This window comes from Carlito syrichta, unplaced genomic scaffold (genome assembly GCF_000164805.1).
Source record: "Carlito syrichta isolate Samal-C Ts95f unplaced genomic scaffold, Tarsius_syrichta-2.0.1 Scaffold305656, whole genome shotgun sequence".
NCBI lineage: Eukaryota > Metazoa > Chordata > Mammalia > Primates > Tarsiidae > Carlito > Carlito syrichta.
The window spans coordinates 34,050-42,607 of record NW_007249752.1 but is presented as its reverse complement, the minus strand read 5'-3'; the positions used below and the strand labels follow the sequence as shown (position 1 = coordinate 42,607).

Here is an 8,558-nt window from a genome sequence, read left to right as displayed (position 1 = left end):
GCCCAAATACTTTGTATTCTGTAAATGCACTCAGTAGAAAGATTTGAGTTGGTAGAAAAGGATGCTTTTCTTTTGCAAAATGGGAGTTGATTAAGAAAGAAGACAGCAAAATATTTTTAGATGCAGGGCATTCTCAGGAAGATAGATTTTTGGCCAATGCATATGTGAGGGTTGAAAAATTTAAATTCTATCAAGATAGCATCCAGGCTCAATATATCACTTGATAGAGACAAATGAGATGGTTTGGCAACATGTTCTGCTCAGTAAATAACACCTAAGGAAAGTGTGTTATATCCAGTGTAGTAGATCAAAGTATGAACTAGAACTATGTGGTGACCTGTAATTTAGCATAGCAGTCAGAATTTTTCTTCAGAAATGACTATTAGGGAGGCAATTGTCAAGAGACATGACTGAGGCTTATTTATGACAAGATAGTGCCACTTGGAAAATTATTGATAAAAGTAACAATGATGATAAGGCCATTGACAAACCTGGTAAATTCCAACTTATGCTTAGGAAGTACTTTTCTTACTAAGCAAAACTTGATCTCTTTAAAACAAGGATCTTCCAATTAAGAGAATGATTTAAAAAATCAAGTAACATATTGGGGCATTTCTTCTGTGCCAAATATTGCTTTTTGTGTTCATTGCTCAATGTAATACCCACAACAAGCACTATAATGTGGGCCCTTTATTTCTCCCTCCTCCTGAGAAAACTAAGGCTTAGAGAGATTAAGTAATTCATTCGAAGCTACACAGCAAATGTTAGTCTGTGTCTAACTCTAAAGCCTGATTTATTCACTTCTACAATGACCTGTTTAATGTTAAATGATGAGAACATTAACTAGGATAAATGTTTTTTTCAAAATGAAGCTTATGAACCACTGGCATTAGAATCACTAGGCACTTGGTTAAACATGTATATTCCTGGGACCTATCTCAGGCCTACTGAATTAAAATCTCTAGGGGTATGGACATGTTGAAAGTTAAAGCAGGAGAATCCAATCCCCCTAAGTTCCTTTTTTCTCAAAAAATATTTCTTTTTATTTACTGTTTGACTTAAGAAAGAATTATATACACAGTCCATTTGATTTTGCTTGTGGATATTGTGTTTTGTCACAAAGAGCATTTTTGTTAGCAAACATAGAGGTGTACAGCTTTAACAAAATTCAGGAAAATAGAAGCATTCATTATGGTTTTATTGTAGGGCCCCTTTTCTACTCTTGCCGTTGATATTAAAGTATTCTCCACCAGTTTGGTCTGTAGGAATACTGAAAAATGAAATAGATTTAAAAGGAAAGCATGTCAATTATTCAGATTCAGGTGATTCTCAAATAATGAACACTTTCTCTCATTATTTTTTATATGTCATTCATTTAACACATTTTAAACAAACAACGCTATAGGTCACATAATGACTAGATGTCAGGCCTCGTGAGAGGAACCGAGCAGAAATGTAATGTGCCTGTCTGTGTTGAGCTTCACGTTGAGAGAAAAAAGGTCGGTTTTCTGAAGGGAGCCCTAGGCAAGTCTGGGAGTGGAGTGGTTGATGTAAGCTTTAAAAGGTGAGTAGAAATTATTCAGATCAACAGTTAAGAAAGAAATGTACCACTTTATATCCACTAGGATGGCTATAATAAAAGAGATGACAAGATTGGAATAACAAGTGATGGTAAGGTTGTAGAGAACTGGAAAGTTTTACACACTGTTGGTGAAAATGTAAAATGATGTAGCCACTTTGAAATAATACTAGCACTTCGTCAAATAGTTAAGCAGAATTATATGATCCAGCAATTCCACTCCTAGATACACACCTAGGAGAAGTAATATTTCGGCATACAAAAACTTGTACAAGAATGTTTATAACAGCATTATTCATAGCAACCAAAAAGCAGAAACACCCCAAAAGTCTATTGGTTGATGAATGGATAAATAAAAGGTATTTTTTCTATACAGCCAAATAGTATTTGTCAATAAATGTAAATGGAGTACTGATACATGGTACAACATGAATAACCCTTGAAAGCATTGTGCTAAGCGAAAGAAGCTGGTCACAAAATACCACATAATGCGTAATTCCATTTATATGAAATGTTCAGGATAAGGGAATCTATGGAGACAAAAAGCAGGTTAGTGTTTGCCTAGGGCTAGGGGATGCAAGAATCAAGGATGATGGGGAAATGCTGTAGAATTTCTTTTGGGGATAATGACAGCATTCTAGAGTTGATGACAGTGATGGATACAAACTCAGTACATATACTAAAAGCGTTGAGTTATATATTTTAAATAGGTGAATTGTATGGGTTGTGAATTATATCTCAATAAAGCCGACAGAAAATACAGGTAGGAAAGAGCATGCACCAAGCTACTGTACAGGTAAAGAGCATAGAACACGGAGGAAGGAAATGTGACTTGGGAAACTAGAGGATGACGAGAAAGGGGATGGTGATGCAGGAGAGATGGAGGTGTAGCCAGGGCCCCCACTGCGGGGCCTTGTCTGCCAGGTTATAGATTTGGGTCTTAATCTTAAGACAAAGAGCAGAAAAATTTTCTTGGAATAAACAGCACGTAAAACAAACACTGTCACTTGCCCTATTTGGAGACATGCACGCTTACTTTCCAGATGCCAGGATGTCCCCCAGGATTAGCATGTGAGTTCCATCAACTTATGCACAAACTGGGTCTGCAATCTGTGTTTGCAGTGGGCACAGCAGGGAGGGAGGGGATAAAATGGATTTTTTTTCTGTCTGTGTTGAGCTTCACGTTTAGAGAAAAAAGGTTGGTTTTCTGAAAGGAGCCCTAGGCAAGTCTGGGAGTGGAGTGGTTGATGTAAGCTTTAAAAGGTGAGTAGAAATTATTCAGGTCAACAGTTGAAAAGCATATTTTCCACATTGCTAGCTTATTGTGTTGACTTACAGGAATTATTAATTGTGCTTAAATGGACAAGGCAAAACAAAAAAAATCACTAAAGACCTGCTGTGCTTACTAATACTAGTGATCAGCAGCTGGGTATTGACACAGCCACACTGGGGTGAAATCGGAAGAAAGAGGGGAAAGGAAAGAAAGTTCTAAACTGGGGCCTAATTTGTGGAACAGGGTGGGAACTAATATATACAGAGAGATGGCAGAGATGGGTTTCCAATGCAAGCAGATGAGCAGGAGCCTACACTAGCAACTACTGCACATTTCTGCCTCTCTGGTTTAGAAGTTACAGCATACTTAGATTTAAAGCCGAATATTTGTATAAAAATGACCAAGCCAGTTTTTTTATGCCATTCATTTAATGTTAGATTCAGTTTCCTCATCTGTAAAATGATGACAGTTTATATTGAATAGGATTCTTTTTTTTTTTTTTTTTTTTTATTGAGTTGGAGTCTCACTCTGTCGCCCAGACTGGAGTGCAGTGGCTGCTCCCGGCCACCACAGCTTCGACCTGCTGGGGCTCCAACGATCTGTCCGCCTCAGCCTTCCAAGTAGCTGGAACTACAGGCGCGCACTACCACACCCGGCTAATTTTTTGATTTATTGTAGAGACTGAGGTCTCACCAGCTTGCCCAGGCGGGTCTTGAACCCACGGGCTCAGGCAATCCACTCACCTCAGCCTCCCAAGGCGCGGGATTACAGGCTGAGCCACCGAACCCAGCTTTGAATAGGATTCTAAACCAACTCTTGTTCCTGCTACTACCCCCTATATATAGAGAGAGAGAGAAAGAGAGAGAATGGCAGCTCAAAAATAGTCTGAGCATCATAATTCATATCACTAAGTATTTTGAATGCTATATGATGGCATACATTACTAAACCCATATACAACGGCATATATTTTTAATAGAAGGATTCTTTTGAGCAACAGTTTTATATATATGTATGATTACATCTATATTTATATTTAGGAGAGGAAAAGTTTACAGTCAGCATGTGTTTTGCAGCTGTAATAACTTTGGAAGCAAATATGCATTCAGAACCTAAACAAGGAAATAAACCAGTTCTATACAGACAGAACGTGTCAGTGGACAGAACTTGAAAGCTGAACGGTGGGAGTGTTTGGGGGGCACACCTCTGATCTTGTGAACGAGTCTAGTCAAGGAGCAATGCTGAAGCTGCAAAAGGTACCAAGTCCAGTTTGTTGATTTAGAATGTTTAATCCCCTCTTGGCTGGCCTGACCCAATCAAGGGGCAATTGAATTTCATTGGGTTTTACTTGTGTCCATCAATGAGAGGCCTTCATTTCAGAGCAGTTTCTCTTAATGGTTTTTAAACTAATGCTTAAACAGAGCCATTTAAGTCATCTTACTGATACTTTACTTAAAGCAAAGAAACTGCTAAGCCCCCATAGTTTTAGTTCTGTTTGTAGGGGCTAGAGTAATAAGGGAACTGAAGAAAGGCAAGTTGGTGTTGCCTTATTATTATTATTATTATTATTTGAGTTATAGTCTTACTCTGTTGCACAGGCTGGAATGCAGGGGCATGCTCGCAGCCACCTCAGCCTCAACCTGCTAGGCTCAGATCATTCTGCCTCAGACTTCCAAGTAGCAGGAACTACAGGCGTGCACCACAATGCTCAGTTAATTTTTTTTAATTTATTGTAGAGATGAGGTCTCACCAGGTTGCCCAGGCTGGGCTCAGGCAATCCTCCCACCTCTGCCTCTCAAAGTGCTGGGATTACAGACGTGAGCCACAGTGCCCGGCAGTGTTGCCTTATTCATGACAATGTTTATAATAACAGATACCCACATTTTTCAATCTCCAGGCTTTGTGCTCAGTTCTTAACCTACTTGTATCTCACTTTATGCTCAAACAACTCTCTTAGGTAGGTAATATTACTATCACCATCTTACAGATGAGGAAACTGAGACTTGGAGTGGGTAGAGAGCTTTTCTGAGATCATGTGGCTGGTAGATGGCAGAGATGGGTATCTAATGCAAGCAGATTAGCAGGAGCCTACACTAGCAACTACTGCACATGTCCACCTCTCTGCTTTAAAAGTTACAGCATCCTTAGATTTCAAGCTGAATGTTTGTATAAAAATGACCAAGCCAGTTTTCTTATGCCATTCATTTAATGTTAGATTCCGTTTCCTCATCTGTAAAATGATGATAGTTTATATTGACTAGGATTCTAAACCAACACTTGTTCCTGCTACTACCTTGAAATATATGTGAATTAGGCATTGTACAAGGTACTCAGCAGTGATAAAGTTGAATTTCCATAGACTAACCAATAGGAAGTTGTTACAAACTTTCTTGTTTGGGGTTATTCTAACATTTGCCTCAGAGGCCAAGGGCAAATGAACTTGACTATGTCATGTATTGCAATTGTGATCACTGTGGTATGTGTGTATATATATTATATATATATTATATATATATTAAATTTTTTAAATAGAAAGTGAGGTATTTGCTAGAAAACAGGGCAAATTCATCTTTAGGTAGCACCATATCATTTTGGTCATCTGGTAACAAGGCTCTTGGAATTATTGTCAGCATCTTTCATCAGGTTTGGAAGAAAATAGGACTAAAGCTCCTAACAATACATTTGGGGGTGGCTCAGGGAAAGATGGTAATGACATGTCCCAAGGGCAGCGTTCTGGCCCAGAAGCCAATGAGGGAAGTATTAGGGTGTTGAGGAACAAGCTGCTGTCACTGGCTGTCTGCTGGTCTGAATTAAAGTGACTGGGAGTGACTTCTGGGCAAGATGGCGATGGAACAGGTCCGACAGTGAGAGTCTCTGCGAAAGCAAATGTCCATCAAGACTCTCTGCATGCGTAGGTGTGTGCTGGTGCATGAGTGAAAGTTCATCTGAGGGGAGACTTGGGTTCATGCACCCCAAGCTCTCCTCCAGAGGTGACTGCAAGCCCCCACCACCCTGAGACTGGAGAGCTGGGTGAGCAGGGTCATCTGCCTTTCTCGGGGCTCTCTTGAGCGGAGGCAGCAGGGAACAGCCGCCCCTCAGCACGGGCGCCTGGCCCACACCACCACCTGCAGCCCAAATAAACACAATCGGGAATGCAAAAGGTCAAGTCACAACTGATCCCGAAGAAATACAAAAGACTGTCAGAGACTACTCTGTATACCCATATGGAAACAAACTTAAAATCCTGAAAGAAATGGAGGACTCTCTGACATCCCATAACTTCCCCAGTTTGAAACAAGAAGAAATCAGGACCATTTCTAAATAGACCAGTAACAACCCAGGAAATCGAATATGTCATAAGAAAACTACCTACAAAGAAAAAGCCCTGGACCAGATGACATTCCAGCAGAATTATACAAAACATACAAGGAGGAGCCAATACTAAGCCTGTTGAAAGTATTCCAGGCAATCGAGACAGATGGAACTCTCCCCAAATCATTTTATGAAGGTAACATCGCATTGATACCCAAACTGGGTAATGATCCAACAAAGAAACAGAACTACAGGCCAATATCCTTGATGAACATCGATGCTAAAATTCTCACCTAGATCCCAGCAAACCGGATTCAACAACATCTCAAAAATCACCCACCATGACCAAGTAGGCTACAACCCCAGGTTGCAGGGCTGGCTCAACATCCACAAGACCATAAACATAATTGAATACATCAACAGATGTAAAGACAAAAACCACATGATTATACCATTAGACATGGAAAAAGCTTTTGATAAAATCCAGCACTGCTTCTTGATTAAAAGCCCTCAAATATCTAGGCATAGATGGAACATACCTCAAAATAGTAAGAGCCATCTATGAGAAACCCACAGTCAACGTACTGCTAAACACACAGAAATTGGAACCATTTCCCCTGAAAACCGGAATAAGACAAGGATGTCCACTCTCACCCCTCCTGTATTGGAAGTCCTAGTTAGAACAATCAGACAAGAGCTAGCTAGAGGAGGAGATCAGGGTATCCAAACAGGAAAAGAGGAAGTCAGGTTATCCCTCTTTACAGACGACATGATTCTATACCTCGAAAACCCAAGAGAATCTCTCAAAAACCTCCTTGTACTGATAAAGGACTTTGGCAAAGTCTCAGGGTATAAATCAACGTGCAAAAGACAGTCGCATTTCCATACATGAACAATAAAACACAAAAACCCAAACAAAAAGCACAATCCCATTCACAATAGCCAGAAAAAAAAAATGAAATGTGTTGGGAGCCAGCCTTGGAGGCCCGCCTGATGACAAAGTCCAGGTACACTGAGGACCCCCGGCCACAAAATGAGTCTAGACAGCTGAGGCCCTTCTGTCTTCCGTCTTTGCTGTTGATGCAGCTAAAAAAATTCCGTACAGTCGTGAAAAAAAAAAAATGACATATTTATGCGAAGAATCACAACTAACCTAAAAATATCATGGTTTATTTTTCCATTTTCCCACTATGCCACTTGGTCTTTTCTAACATATACAAGAGTTAAACTCTAAAACACATCAAAAATACTTTCTTTCACTTAATTATAAGTTACTAAATATTACTTAAATAATAAATGATATAAATATATTCACCCCTTATTTGATTTAAAATTATACAGTTTAGTGTTTAGACAAAAGGATTTTTACAAACACAAGTTTATAATGAATTTATTATAAATTCATTATAAATTCTAACACTTATCTAAGAGTTATATAAGTGATTTATAACACTACTTTCACTAACTTAAAATAAAAATTAATATTAAAGTTTCTACTTAATTCTATAGTTAAAACTCTAAGTTAACATTTATAGAATAGGTTTTCACTAAACTCATAATATAATAATCAGACACTTTTATGACAAATCAACTAAAACAAAAAATAACCTTAAGGGGCCTAAAAAACATTACTAAAAGCCTCTTTTAAATTCTCTTTAAAAACAAACGCTACAAAATAAGAAAAAAGTAACAAAGATATCTAGACAAGAGAGACAATCACAAGACTCTAAAAAACATAAGCGCCTAAGATAAAAATATTCCTGACACATAAAAAAATATACACTTAAAAAAACTTTCTTAAAACATTTATAATTTGAGACATTAGACTGAAAGTGTCATTGTTGACTTTATAAATAAGACGTTGCCTAAAAGTCTATAAAAATCTTGATTTGTTTACTACTAAAACCACTAACTGGTAACTTTTAAAAGATATAAATATAAAAGAGTTTTCTTTGTCTTGCCCCTTCAAAAATAATATAAAAACTCTGTATTAACTAACATTAAATTGTCATCTGTTCAAAAAGCAGGTGTCCGGTATATGATTGTCGTTCGCCTATCCGTCTCTCCTTCAGGACACTTCCCACGACCCTTGTGGGGCTGGCCCCCGCAGAAATGCCTTGCCATCTTCCTAACCAGAGACATGAAAGACCTTTACAATGAAAACTACAGCCAGGCTCGGTGGCTCAGCCTGTAATCCCGCGCCCTTGGGAGGCTGAGGTGAGTGGATTGCCTGAGCCCACGGGTTCGAGACCCGCCGGGACAGTGAGACCTCATCTCTATAATAAATCAAAAAATCAGCTGGGCGTGGTAGCGCATGCCTGTAATTCCGGCTACTTGGAAGGTTGAGGCGGAAGGATCGCCGAAGCCCAGCAGGTAGAGGCTGCGGTGGCCGGGA

The 8,558-nt window shown here is 39.0% G+C and overlaps 1 pseudogene; it reads left to right on the top strand.

Moving 5' to 3' along the window:
- The first annotated feature begins 1,421 nt into the window (after positions 1 to 1,421).
- LOC103264446 overlaps positions 1,422 to 8,558 on the top strand; it is a 14,225-nt pseudogene continuing 7,088 nt past the window's right edge.